Consider the following 13,897-nt stretch of genomic DNA (forward strand, 5'->3'; position numbering starts at 1 on the left):
GTGTGTGCATGGTGTGGGCATGTGTGTGGGTGTGCATATGTGTGAGTGTGCCTATGTGTGGGTGTGCATGGTATGTGCGCACACGTGGGTGTGCATGTGTGTGGGTGTGCATGCATGTGGACATGTGTGTGTGCATGTGTATATGGTGGGGGTGTGTGCATGCATATGAGTGTGTGCATGTGTGTGTGCATGGTGTAGGCATGTGTGTGGGTGTGCATGTGTGTGAGTGTGAGTGTGCATGTGTGTGGGCGTGCATGTGTGTGCACGCACGTGGGTGTGCATATGTGTGAGTGTGGGTGTGCATGCATGGGGATGTGTGTGTGGGTGTGCATGCCTGTGCCTGTTGACGTGTGTGTGTGTGTGTGTGTGTGGTGGGGGCGTGTGCATGCATATGAGTGTGTGTGCGTGAGTGTGCATGTGAGCATGTGTGCCTGTGCACACCTGCATCCCTGCACTCCTGCAGCACCGTGGACACGGGATAGTCTTGCCCTCAGGTTTTCGTGATATAGCTGGAACGTCAGGGAGCCAGCCACACTTTGTAGGCTTTTGGGGTCAATTTCAGCATTTAAGACTCTTTCGACTCAATGGAATATTGACTTCAGATAGGGCACAATGCCAGACACATTAAAAGTGCCTAAACTGTGGTCCTTTATCTTGACTAGCAGATCCTAGCTGAACCCGTCATGTGTCCTAGTCACGATGTAGATACTCTCCTTTGTAGTAGAAATATGAATCTTCATTAAAAGAGCTCAGTGCTATTAGTCAACATTGCGGTTCAAACGTGCTAGCTCTGTGGCATGGCTTTTTGAGAAAGTTTTTAATCTAGGTAACCTGTACAGTTTACTAATTCCCAGTCCTTTCAGCCTGCTCTCCCCCTAGTCTCCCGTTACTTTACACTCTGCATTCTGACGTCTGGAGCAGACTTACGGGTCTAGGGGTTGAAGCAAGCTTCTCCCCCTGTGAGTGGGAGGATTTTCTCTCCTGATCCCTGCTAATAACGTTGAAGGAAACAGCTTGCCTTTCCAGCATCCCACTCTGAGCCCTGAAAGCTAGGAAAAAAAACACACAGAGAGAGGTGGAGAGCGGAGCAAAAATGGCTCTGGGCCAGAAGGTAGTTCTGTGCCTTTGAGAGTGTTAATCCTGTGGCTTTCCCCAGTGAGAATGGAACAATTTTCTACCCTCTTAAAGAAGAAAGATTTCCTGCTCCCGGTGGGAGCGTGGAGCGGCTCTGGGCTGCTTTTGAAATTGCATGAAATGTCAGTCCTGCAGACAAGCATATACATTAAGCACTTGGTGGCTGGTTCCCTGACAACTGCTGTGGCGTGCACAGCCTGCCTTAGCTACAGGCTGCATTAGTGGGGTGCTTCGAGATGGCTGGTTTCAGCAAGAGCTGGGCGCTCGTGGCACAGACCATGTTGTGGTGAGACACCTTCTGCAGGAAACCACATGGCATTTTGTGCAGAATTCATATGACGGTCCTGGCTGAGACTTAGCCCTGGGCACTGAAATACTGTTTAGCTTTGGAAGGTGGGGGTCTTATTTTCTAAGCAAGATTTAAAGCTCGTGAGGAGCGCATCCTGTCCTGAACGTCGCTGCTCAGCAACCCCCTCCCCACCCCCATAGACCCAAGGCCTGTGGACATTGCTCTAACGAGCTTGGTTTGGGAGCAGGCAGGCAGGGTGCACCCCTATTTGCAAAAACTGGGGTGACTTTATTCCTACCAAAGGACGGGAGTTGTTTACTCCCAGAGGAGTGCTGCTTCTCTCTTTTTCTTTTCAAAACTTTTACTTGAAGTCTAATATACACACTGAAAACTGCATTTAAATGTGCAATTTGATGCGTTTTCATAGACTGAACACATCTGTGTCCCAGTGCCCAGATGAAAAATCATAACATCACATAGCCTCAGAAATTCTCTCTTCCAGGCACTCCCTCCCTGACTTCTGGCCAAACAGATTAGCTTTACCTGTTACTGTACTTTATGTAAATGGAATTAAACAATATGTCTCTTTCTATATTTGGCTTCTTTTTTCAACGTTTATGTTTGTGAGATACAGCAGTGGGCTTGTGCCTAGTCTTGAATTTTTGTTCTCATTGTGATATTGTCATTCATTGTAGGAATGCACCACCATTCATCTGCTCTACTGATGATGGAAATTTGGGTAGTTTGTAGTTTGGGGCCATTATTACAAATTGCACTGCTGGGAACATTCTAGTTTGTGCTTTTGATTGAACGTCTGTGAGGTCTGCTTGAGTACACACTTAGGAGCGAATTGCTATATCAGAGGGCTTATTTGTAGCTTTAGTAGATGGGTACAACCAAAAAGCTTACACTGAATTACACCCCCACTGCCACTGATCCTGAATGCTGATGGCGCCACATCTTTTACCAACACTTGGAATTTTCATTTCAGACATTTCAGTTGTATTTGCCTTTCTTTTTCCCTCACCTCTTCCTCACCCTTCCCTCTCCACACCCTCCTTTCCCTCCAGTGGCAGCCGCGGGCCCCATGTGATTACTGACCACTGGAAATAACAGCTGGCGCAGTTGAAATTCTAATTTAATTTAAATTAGGTTCAGGTATCTGAAAGCTTTTAAATACATTTGGAACAACATGGGTATGTGAATCTCCTTTTGCAACTACACAGTTTATGAAATCTGAGGTCAAGGATTTTGGGTGGGAATGTAGCCTTCCGATGGAGATTTGCTGTGGGTGCGTCTAAGGTTCCCGGGGCTGCTGCACAGAGGGCCACGGATGGGTGGGCTTCAACGACAGATACTGTCTCTCGGTTTTGGAGGCTGGAAGCCCAGGACCAAGATGTTGTCAAGATCCCACTTTCTCTGAAGTCTGTGGGGTCCTGGGGGGTGCCAGCTGGGAATCCATAACTCTCCCTCTCACCCTTACTCATGTCCACACTTCCTCTGCCTCTAGGACTCCAGTCATCTTGGAGTAAAGCCCACCCTGATTCAGTTTCACGGCACCTTAACCAATCAACACCTCCAGGGTCCTATTTACAAATGGGTTCTCACCCACAGTCCCCGGCTAGGGCTTGATTCAATCCATAACTATGTGTGAAATTCACACCGGGTACATCGTTAGTCATTCATCAACAATTTGCTTATATTGACCATATGTTAAAATGTTTTGAATATATTTGGATTTAGCCATAAATGAAATACATTGTTGAAATTACCTTTACCTGTTTTTTTTTACATTTTAAAAATGTCTACTGGAGCATTTCAATCCACGTTTGTAGCTTGCACTGGCGGCTCACATTCTATTCCTATGGTCGGCGTTTCCTTAGGGAATGTGCCCCGGGCTGTGCGAGGGGCTGGTGTGGTGTGGAAGCCTGTGCTCCCTGCTGGGTGGCCTCATCACCCGGCAGCTCCCCAGAGAGGCCAAGGGCGGGCCCCCTGCCGGGAGAGTGAGCGTAGCAGCGGCTGCCCAGCACGCTATGGACCTCCCAGGCACCGGGGAGCCTGGCGTGCAGCCTGGTGGGGAGAAGTGGGGGGTCCAGGCAGGGTTCCCCGTGTGCCCCGCTGCAGACCACCTCTCCCAGCCCCTGCCCCAGGTGCACCCAACCCAGCGGCAGTACCTGCTCTCACACCGCGTGCACGCCATTAGACTAGAGCCTCATCATTACTTTGAAAGATGTCTGATTGGAATCTAGAACTATTCACACTTTCAGAAGAAATTTCAAAATCATATTGATCAATGAAAGAAAAGGAACAGAGGTGACAGTTTACTACTGTTTGATGTCAATGTTGTGAATTTTTTAATGAGTTTAAAAATTTGAAAATTTTTATTTCTTTCCATATATGAACAATGTTTCTCATCGAGATGGCTACAAAAATTTGAAGAGCTTTTTGTTTAAGAGCCTCGATCATGAATTGTGCTCAGCGATTCCATGCATTAAACTTGATATTAAAAATATAGCAAGGTAAACCTAACAGAGTGTGTACACTCAAAACAAAAAACGCTGTAGAAAGAAATTGGAGTGGACCTAAATAACTGGAGGAATATATGGTGATCATGGGTTGGGAAGACGCAACATGGAAAAGATGCCAATTCTTCCCAAACTGCTCTATAGGGTTAATGGAATCCCATCAAAAATCCCAGCTGAAATTTTTTGGAGATGTGGACAAAATGATTCTAATGTTTATTTGGAAAGGCAAGGGAATTAGAACAGATAAAACAGTTTTGAAAAAGACAAAGCCAAATGAATTACAGTCCTGATTTTAACATGTACTTTAAAGCCCCAATAATCAAGACAGTATAGTACTGGCAAAGGGATGGAGATGTAAATCAATGGGACAGAATACAGACTCCAGAAATATGGCTTTTTGAAAAAGGTGCAAAAGCCATTCAATGGAGAAAGAGTAGTCTGCTCAACAAATGGCATTTGAACAATTGGATGTCCACATGTAAAAAATGAACCTTGACCTACAACTCATACTTTGTGTACCACACATGTGTATCTGGGTGTGTTGTGTGTGTATGTGTGTTCTTTTCAAACACCCATGGAATATTTACAAGAACTGTATTAGGAACCCAATCTCAGTAAATCCCAAAGAAGAATTCACTGGGATTATAGTAGAATACAATGAGAAATTGCTGTCACATTTACCACTGTATCCCTGGAGACTGGTGTACCTGGCACTAGTTTTGAATGAATGAAAAATATAATAAGTTATATCAGAATGCATTTGGTGAAAAATAACAGTACCTAAGGAAAGCCGTTATTGTGCTCTTCAAATAAGGTCTGGGGGTGGGTTTTCTCGACTCCATGTGGCAGCTCGATGCCATCACCAAGCCCCCAGGCCCTTCCTTTCCTTCTGCTCCCCAAGTTACCATATTGGCCGTCTGTCCTTGTGATGCTAAGGTGCTGCTGCTGCTTGTCATGATAACAGTATTATTAATAAGAATAACCACTATTGTCATTATAATGATAATGATAGGACTACTTCGTGTGACTTGCTTTTTGCCAAGTGTTGTTGTAAGCCCCTGTTTTCATTCGTTAAATACATCGGCCAATGATGCACCATCATTTCGTGTTTGCAGAGGGGAAAGTTGAAGCATTAGAGCCTCAGTAACTTGCCCAAAGTCATGCAGCTAGTAATTGGTGGAACTCGTAGCTGGACCCGGCATAACTCACTCATAGCCTGTACTTGCTTTCTGAGCTGTACCCTATCCAGATACCACGTTCTCACAGCCAAAGCAAGAAGGAAGGGGCCAGACGCGGTCCTGTGGCTACTCGGGTCCCAAGGAAAGCTGGAGAAGCAAGTGTTTGTCAGTGGGAATGGGAGTCCAAGGCTGCATTAGGCAAACCATGACTCATGCCTTGGCACCGGGCAAACTGCCACCCTGAACAGAATGCAGATTTGCAAGGCAAGGGCGAAGTGGAAAATTGCAGTCGACATCGAAGAATAGCGTTTCGCCATATTAAAAAACAATCTCTCCACTTGCAACCCAAAAAACAATTTTCTAAATAACTCGGGCTAAAATAGAAAATTAAAATCCAAATTAAAAACTATTTAGGAATAACTGAGAATGAATTAACTAAAGTAGACCCCCAAAGAGAAAGAAATCTAAAGAGAAGATTAACCATAGAAGAAATAGAAGAGGTAATCAGAGGACTACACATAAAACAAAAAACCAGACCCAGACCATTTAGCAGGCACATTCTGTATCATACTATCTATATTATTTTTATACAAACTACTCCACAGAAAGGAAAAAGAGAATTTCCAACATGTTCAATGAGGTATAATCCTGACACCAAATCCAAACAAGACTAGTACAAAAATATATAGGCCATGCCACTTACGAACAGAGTGCAAAAAATTCCAGTGGAAACATTAATAAATGATACACAGCAATGTATCAGAAAGTCCATTTATCCTAGGAATGAAAAGATGGTGATGCACTGTTACAGCAGTTAAAGGAGAAGGACAACATGACCAGCTCAACAGGTATATTGGATATTGTGCTAACACTCAGCGCTGTACCCGATCTTCTGTGGTTCCTGATGTCAACCCTGTATTGCAAGGGCTGGAAGTCTGGAAGCTGTTTCCCAGACTTTCTTGCAACACGGTCCCAGTGCAGGATTCCCCAAGAAGCACTCATTAGTTTTAGTAAAAAGAAGACGACTGGGCTGGAAATGTAGGCTGTGGTGGTGGGAGCTGTTGTGTGCTCCAGAAAAGGCCATGTTCTGTTAATCCACTCCTGTGGGTACAGACCTGGTATGGGTGGGACCTTTTGATTAGGTTATTTCAGTTGACATGTGACCCAGCCCATTCAAGGTGGGCCTTAATCTTCTGACTGGAGTCATTTTATAAGAGGACAAACCACATACAGAAGAGAAGAGATGAAATTCAGAGAAGCTGTGCAAATGGAGGCCTTGCCCCCAGGAATCCTCAATGTCACTTTGATAGAGGAGACAGGGCACCGATCTGTTCCCCAAACCCTCATCTTAACCTCCCATCTGCCTCCTGAAGTAGCACAAGAAAAGAAGGAAGTCCTCTTTCAAAGAATTTTAACTTAGATACTGTTTGGATTTTTGTGAGCACCAGTGTATGCAGAATAGTCCTGGTATTTTTCTGTACAACATTCAATACAACAAACACAGATTTTCTTGGGGCTTATGGAAAACATTTTTGAAGAGGTGCCTCACTTATGTAAATAGGTTAGTGATTTGTAGGAGCTCCTGGCTCCACTTTGGGTGCTTCTGCGTCGACTGGTTGGAAAACAAAGGAGATAGTTGTATTAGTTAGGGTTCTCTAGGGAAACAGAATCAATGAGAGGTGTCTCTGACTATCAAATTGTAAAAGTGACTCACGCAGCCATAGGTATGCACGAGTCCAAGTTCTATAGAGCAGTCAGCAAACTGTCAACTCCAAGGAAGATGTCCGATGAACTCCTCGGGAAACGAACCAGCAACTTCGACGAACTCCTCAGGAAATGCTTCGCTGGGCAGCCGAAGAAGTGAAGGTCCTCTATCTGTCTTGCTTATAAGTCTTCAACTGATTAATTGGATTAAATCCAGCCAATTGCATTCTCTCATTGTGGAAGGCACGCCCTTTGGTGAGTCATCAGTCAGAGCTGCAGTCGATTGACTGATGCTTTAATAAACCAGCCTGTTGGTTTATTAACCAGCCTCAAATGTCCTCACAGCAATTGTTAGGCCAGTGTTTGCTTGACCGACAGCTGGGTACTATCACCTGGCCAAGTTGACACATGGACCTAACCATCACAATAGGCATGGCAGGCTGCAAGTGTCTGCAGATAACAATAATGGACTCTATCATTTATTGTGCAAGTTGCTTTACAAGCATCATCTAACTTAGTCATCACTAATTATTTATTTAGTGAATTTCAGAGGAGAAACAGCTATGTGGAAAACACTGAGTTAAGTTCAGGGGATGCAGTTATTAACAAGTTAGACTCAGTGTCTGCACTGATGAATACATGATTGTGATCAAGATGGAAAAGCCCCCCACCCCCACCCCCCATGTTTCCCACGGAACGAAACTAAACCCTGGGCACTTCTGTGCATGGAACACCTCTCTGAGGATGCTGAAAATTAAATGGTAGCATGCTGACTGGGGAAGTGAGATGAAACTCAAGAACTACTGAACCAGAATTGTTTCATTCATTCATTCATTCATTCATTCATCCATTTTGTCCTCCAATATCTCCTTGCCTAGACTCAAAGGCAGCTTGAAACCTGAAAATGCACACCAAGTGCAGGAGAGAAAGTCCAAAGGAAAGCCTTCTTTCTATTTCTGGTCTGAAGAACAGGAAAGAGGGACCCTACAGTCAGAGAGAGGAAGAAAGGTCTCTTCCTTTTTTTACTGTTGCTGTTCAGGAACAATGGTTGGAATGACTGCAGATTACTCTCACAGAAACCATGGGGGTCGGAGGCAGTGGAAGAAGATTTCTAAAGTGCAGAAAGAAAGGAACTGTCAACACAGAATTCTGAATGGTGTGAAAATATCCTTCAGAAATGAAGCCAGAATGCAAAATAAAGACACTCTCAGATGAAGGATAGCCAAGAGTTAGTCTCTGCAGCAGACCTGCTTGCTTTTTGACTCGTTAATCCTCGTGAATAAAAACTGAGATTGCTATATTCTGGAATCTGCTAATCTCACCCTTGCCCTTAAAAATAGCACTGCATCTTTCAGACCCAGAAGTCTAGAATTATTATGAGCCAGAATTATCTTACTTGCCCAAGGCTGCATGTCTGGTTGGTGGCCAGTTGGTGGCTGGGTGAGGTTGGGACTTAGATTTTCACTCACTCATCCAGTGGTGCTGACACACAGCAGTGGGAGTTGGCCGGGGACACAAATGCAAACATTACAAACATCAGTCCAAGTTCTCATTTTTCAGAGAGGTGTTTATTATTTGTTGATTATGTTTTATTATCAATTTAAAGCTCTTATATTTAATTTCTTTACTCTTGGTCACTTCTTTTGTTTGGCTTTATTATAGTACATTCCATATTGAAGAGTACAGTTGCAAGCATAGTTATTTGTAGAAATTAAGAAACAGTTTATTCACTCACTTTGGAGGCACCCCAACCCTTCCAAAAATAAACTATTATGGAATACATTTAAAAATATATAAAATTATCTTAATTGAGACACATTTTTCATGATGTTTAACAAAGGTATAGACCTGTGTGACCACCATCACAATCAAGATAGAACATTTGCTCCCCCGAATTCTCTTATCCCCCCTTATAGTCGATCTCCCCCTCCACCCCTGGCTATGGGCAGCCACTGATTTGCTCTCACATGTTATGTACTCTTTTTTGTCTGGCTTATTTCATTCATCATGTTTTTTAAAATATTTATCCATGTTACTGCATGTATCAGTAGTTTGTTCCTTTTCATTTCCGAGTAGTATTCCAGTGTATGGGTATCCTATAATTTATCTATTCACCTGTTAATGGACATTTAGGTTGTTTCCAGTTTGGGGCATGATGAATGAATGTCCTTTACAACATTCATGATAACGGATTTTTGTGGACTTATCTTTTTGTTTCTCTTGGGCAAATATCCGTAAGTGCAATTTCCGGGTCATGTGCTAAGTATATGTCTAACTATCAAAAAATTGTCAAACTGTTTTCCAAACCACTTGTACCATTTTGCATTTCCACTAGCAGGATACGGCAGATCCAGTTTCTCCACATCCTTGCCAACACTTGGCATCAGGTGCTCACATCTCACCGGGCAAGTGAAAATGCTTGCGTTTCCCCTGTGGCTCTTGAAACTGTCTTTTCGTGAGCTTCTTAGCCATTTGTATATTTTCATTTGTGAGGGGTCTGTTAAAATCTCTTATCCATTTAAAAAATTAACTTATTTGTCTTCTTAATTTTAAGTTGTAGTATTTCTTTATATATTTTGAGCAAAAGTCCTTTTGTCAGGGATATGTTTTTTTAATGAACCTTAACATATATACATAATAGTGATAACTTTCAAAATACTATTCAACAAGTAGTTAAAAATTTCAAAGAATGTCATGGGTCACAGTTCCACAACTTCAGCTATTTCCATTATTGTAAAATACATCATACGTACAAAAAGGTGTTAAGTTTTGATGTACAGCTTGACAAGCAGTTATTATATAGGTAATTTCTAAAATTGTTATGGGTTATCGTTCCCCAGTTTCAGTTCTTTCCCCATTATGCAATATAAGGTATACACAGAAAGGTGAAAACTTTCAAAGCACAATTCAACAAGTAGCTATAGAGCAAATTTCAAAGGATGTTCTAGGTTACAGTTCTACCAAGTCATTTACCTCCTTTGAGCTATTCCAACACCCCAGCATCTAAATATTTATATTTATATTTATATTTATATTTATATTTATATATTTATAAGGTTTCGCTATTCATGGACCTTTGTTAAATCTTATCTTGTTTGCTGCTGCCCCTTCTTCTCACTTAATCTCTTTCTCCATCTTCAGTGAGCACCCTAACTTGTTCATATGGAAAGGGGGTGTAGACAGTGTGGGGAAGGGGCTGCATCTGAGGGTTGATCTTAAAGAGGCTGTTGCTTCTGGGTTTTAGGACTTGTCTGGCATAGGAACACTCTGGTGGATTTAAGTTTCTGAGAGAGAAAACTTAGTCAGTGAATCTTTTTATAGAATCTCAGGTAGGGACCTAGGTATTTGGGACTACTTTTGGTAAGGGCCTGGCATATGGTGGCCCTTTGAGATGTCTAGCTGGAGCTTGCATAAGAGAAACCTCCAGGTTAGCCTCTCGACTCTATTTGGGATCTCTTGGCCACTGTGACCTCAGCTTGTTACCTTTCTTTTTTTCCCCCTTTTGGTCAAGTAGGCATTTTCAATCCCCCACTGCCAGGGCCAGGCTCATTCCTGGGAGTCATGTCCCACATCGCCAGGGAGATTCATTCCCCTGGGAGTCATGTCCCTCATGGGTGGGGGGGTGGGGGGGGCGGTTAATGAAGTTACTTGCCGAGTTGTTCTTAGAGAGAGAAAGGCCACATCTGAGCAACAAAAGAGGTTCCCTGGAGGTGCTTCTTAGGGATAATTATAGGAGAGCTCAGCCTTCCGTTTACAACCCTAAGTTTCACAAAAGTAAGCCTCAATCGAGGGCTTGATTTATTAAGTAGGGGGTTCCAAATTTCACTTAATACATATTCTATTCAGGGATATGTTTTGTGAATATGTTCTCCCTGTGCATGACTTGTCTTTTCATTGTCTTAAGAGTATGTTAAGAACAGAGTGTTTAATTCTAGTAAAGTTCAATTTATTTATTTAAATAAAATTTAAATTTTATTTGTTCTTTATGGGTCATGATTTTTGTTTCCTATCTGGGAAATATTTTCCTACATAAGTTGCAAAGATTTTTCTCCTTCTATTGTCCTCTAGCTGTTTTAGAGGTTTAGCTTTTACCTGTAGCTCTGTGACCCATCTGTAGTTAATTCTGTGTGTGGTGTGAGGTGAGGGTCAAAGTCCACATTTTTCATATATATATATATATATATATATATATATATATATATATATTTTATATATATACACATTGTATATATACATACAAATGTATATACATACACATTTCTTCTAGCACCATTGTTGAAAAGATTAGCTTTTCCCTTTTGAATTACCTTGGCACCTTAGTAAAAAATCAATTAATCATATAGATGTGCATCTATGTTTTCTGTTCCATTGCTCAGGATGTGCATTCTTTCAGAAATCCACACTATCTTTTTTTATTATGACTTTATAGTAGGTCTTGAAATCAGATACAGTAAGTCTTACAGTACTGTTCTTTTTCAAAATTATTTTGCCTATTCCATATAAATGGATTTTGCATTTCCATATACATTTTAGAACCAGCTTGTCCATTTCTACAATAAAAAGCCTTTTGAGATTTTGACAGAGGTTGAGTTGAATCTATAGATCAATTTGGGAAGAAGTGTCATTTTAACAATATTATATCTTCCAATCCATGAGCATGATACATCGCTCCATTTATTTAGGTATTCTTTAATATCTCTGCAATGTTTTTTTGTTTTGTTTTTGTTTTTAGTTCTCAGTGTAGAGTTCTTACATATCTTTTGTTTAATTTATCCCTAAGTATTTAATATTTATGGAGGCTATTGTAAATGTAATTGCTTTCTTGAAATTTGTCTTGTCCAATGGTTTTTGATTGGTGTCTAGAATAAATAATGCTTTTTGTATTTTGGCTTTGTACCCTGCAACCTTGCTAAATTCACTCATTAGTTCAAGTAGTTTTGTAGACTCCTTTGGATTTTCAACCCACATGAGTATGTTGATGGTGAATAAAAAGTGTTATTTTTTTCCCTTTACAAACTCTAGGGCTCATTTCTTTTATTGCCCCTTCACTGGGATCTTCAGCACAATGTTGAATACAAGTGTTGAATACCAGCAGGCAACCTGGCCTTGTTCCCAGTCTTAGGACAAGTGTTCAGGCTTTTACCATTAAGTATGACACTGGCTATAGGTTTCTCATATGTGCATTAGTTTTCTATTGCTGCCATAAAAAATACCACACACTTAGTGACTTAACACAATGCAAATGTATTATCTTAAAGTCCCGTAGCTCAAAAGACCAGTGTGGTCTCACCAGGCTGTGCTCCTTTCTGGAGCTCTAGAAAGAACACGTTTCCTGGCTCAGTCAGGTGGGTGTGCGACTGAGGGTCCCCTTCTGCTGACGGCCCACTGAGAACCATTCCCAGCTTCTAGACGCCAGCCAAATTCTTTGGTTCATGGGCTCCTTCTAGCTTCAAATCTACCGCAGAGGTCAAGCCCCTCTGTGCTCTGACCCCTTCTGTCCCACTCCTCCGTCCCGGCTGGGGAAGTTCTCTGCTTAAAGACCCACGTGATCCCTCTGAGCCCACACAGATGATCCAGGACAATCTCTGTTTCAAGATCCATGCCCTTAATCCCATTGCCAAAGTACCTTTTGCCAAGTACGCTGACGTCTTCATGGGCTCTGTTGATTAGGGCACGAACCTCTTTGGGGACATCTTGTTCTGTCTTGCCAAGGAAGTTCTGTTATACTCCTAGTTTTATGAGAGTTTTTATTACAAATGGCTGTGGAATTTTGTCAAATGCTTTGTCTGCATCTGTAGACACGGTCTTATCAGTTTCCTCCTTTTATGTGTTAACATGGTGAACATTATCGATTACTTTTCATGTTACACCAACCTTGAACTTGGGAATAGACACCACTCGTTCATGGCCACAGAGCTTTATTCTTCTCATCTATTGCTGAATTCAATTTTCTAGACTTTTGTTAAAGATTTTTGCATCTATGTTTATGAAGTATATTCTTTTCTCATGTTTTTCTCAGGTTTGGCATCAGAATTTTGCTGGTCACATAAAATGAACTGAGAAGGATTTCTTTCTCTTCTGTCTGCTGAAAGAGTTTGTGTAAGTGTTTGAATATTGTTTATCCCTTAAATATTTCATAGAATTCATCAGTAAATCCTTCTGGGCCTGAAATTTTCTTTGTGGGAAGAATTTCAAAGACAAGTTAAACCTCTTTAATAGATATAGGACTGTTCATGTTCATATTTTCTCTCTCTTCATCATACAGATTTGGGAATTTTTGTTTCTCAAGGAATTTGTTCATTTCATCTAAGTTGTCAAACTTATTGACTATATTTTTATTATAGTATTGCCTTATTTTTCTACTACCTGTAGGATGTAGAGGAATGTTCCCTTTTCCATTTCTGATATTGAAAATTTTGTACAATTTTGTGTGTGATCTGTCTAGCTGAGTGGTTACATTTTATTGAAGCTTGTAAGAATGAACTTTTGATTTTATTGATTTTTCTCTATTGTTTTTCTATTTTATTTTTCATTGATTTCTACTCTTTGTTATTCTCTCCCTTTTACTGACTTCAAATTTAATTTCTTTTTTTTCTAACTTCTTAAGGTGGAAACTTAGGTCATTGGTTTTAAGCCTTTCTTCATCTAATGTAAGAATTTAAAGCCGCATTTTCTTCTAATTTTAATATTTTGTGTTTTTATTATCAGTTGATTCAAATGTATTCTGTTTTCCCTTGCGATTTCTTCTTTGACCATGTGCATTATTTGCATTATTTACAAATGTCTTATTTAATTTCCAAATATTTGGGGATTTTCTAGATTTTTATTTTGATTCCTAACTTAATTCCATTGTTTTCATAGAATATACTTGGTTTTGATTTCAATTTTTTAAATTTATTGAGACTAGTTTTGTGAAATAGCGCAAGTATTTTGGTGAACGTTCCATGTACACTTGGAAAAAATGACTATTCTTCTATTGTTGGGAAACATCCTATAATGTTAAATAAGTTTGAATTGGTTGACAGTGTTTATAGAGTCTGCTATAAGTTTAGTTATTTTGTCTACTT

General features: G+C 40.9%; 1 protein-coding gene across 4 annotated transcripts in view; it reads left to right on the forward strand.

The window, feature by feature from the left end:
- LOC119531065 (histidine-rich glycoprotein-like) overlaps positions 1–13,897 on the forward strand; it is a 265,512-nt gene that overhangs the window by 159,822 nt on the left and 91,793 nt on the right. For all 4 annotated transcript variants that reach the window (XM_037831859.1, XM_037831856.1, XM_037831854.1 and 1 more), the window contains one exon: positions 12,850–12,929. The gene's annotated coding sequence lies outside the window, so the exon portion shown is untranslated. The remainder of the gene's footprint in view (positions 1–12,849; positions 12,930–13,897) is intronic.

Source organism: Choloepus didactylus, chromosome 4, assembly GCF_015220235.1.
Source record: "Choloepus didactylus isolate mChoDid1 chromosome 4, mChoDid1.pri, whole genome shotgun sequence".
Classification (NCBI taxonomy): Eukaryota; Metazoa; Chordata; class Mammalia; order Pilosa; family Megalonychidae; genus Choloepus; species Choloepus didactylus.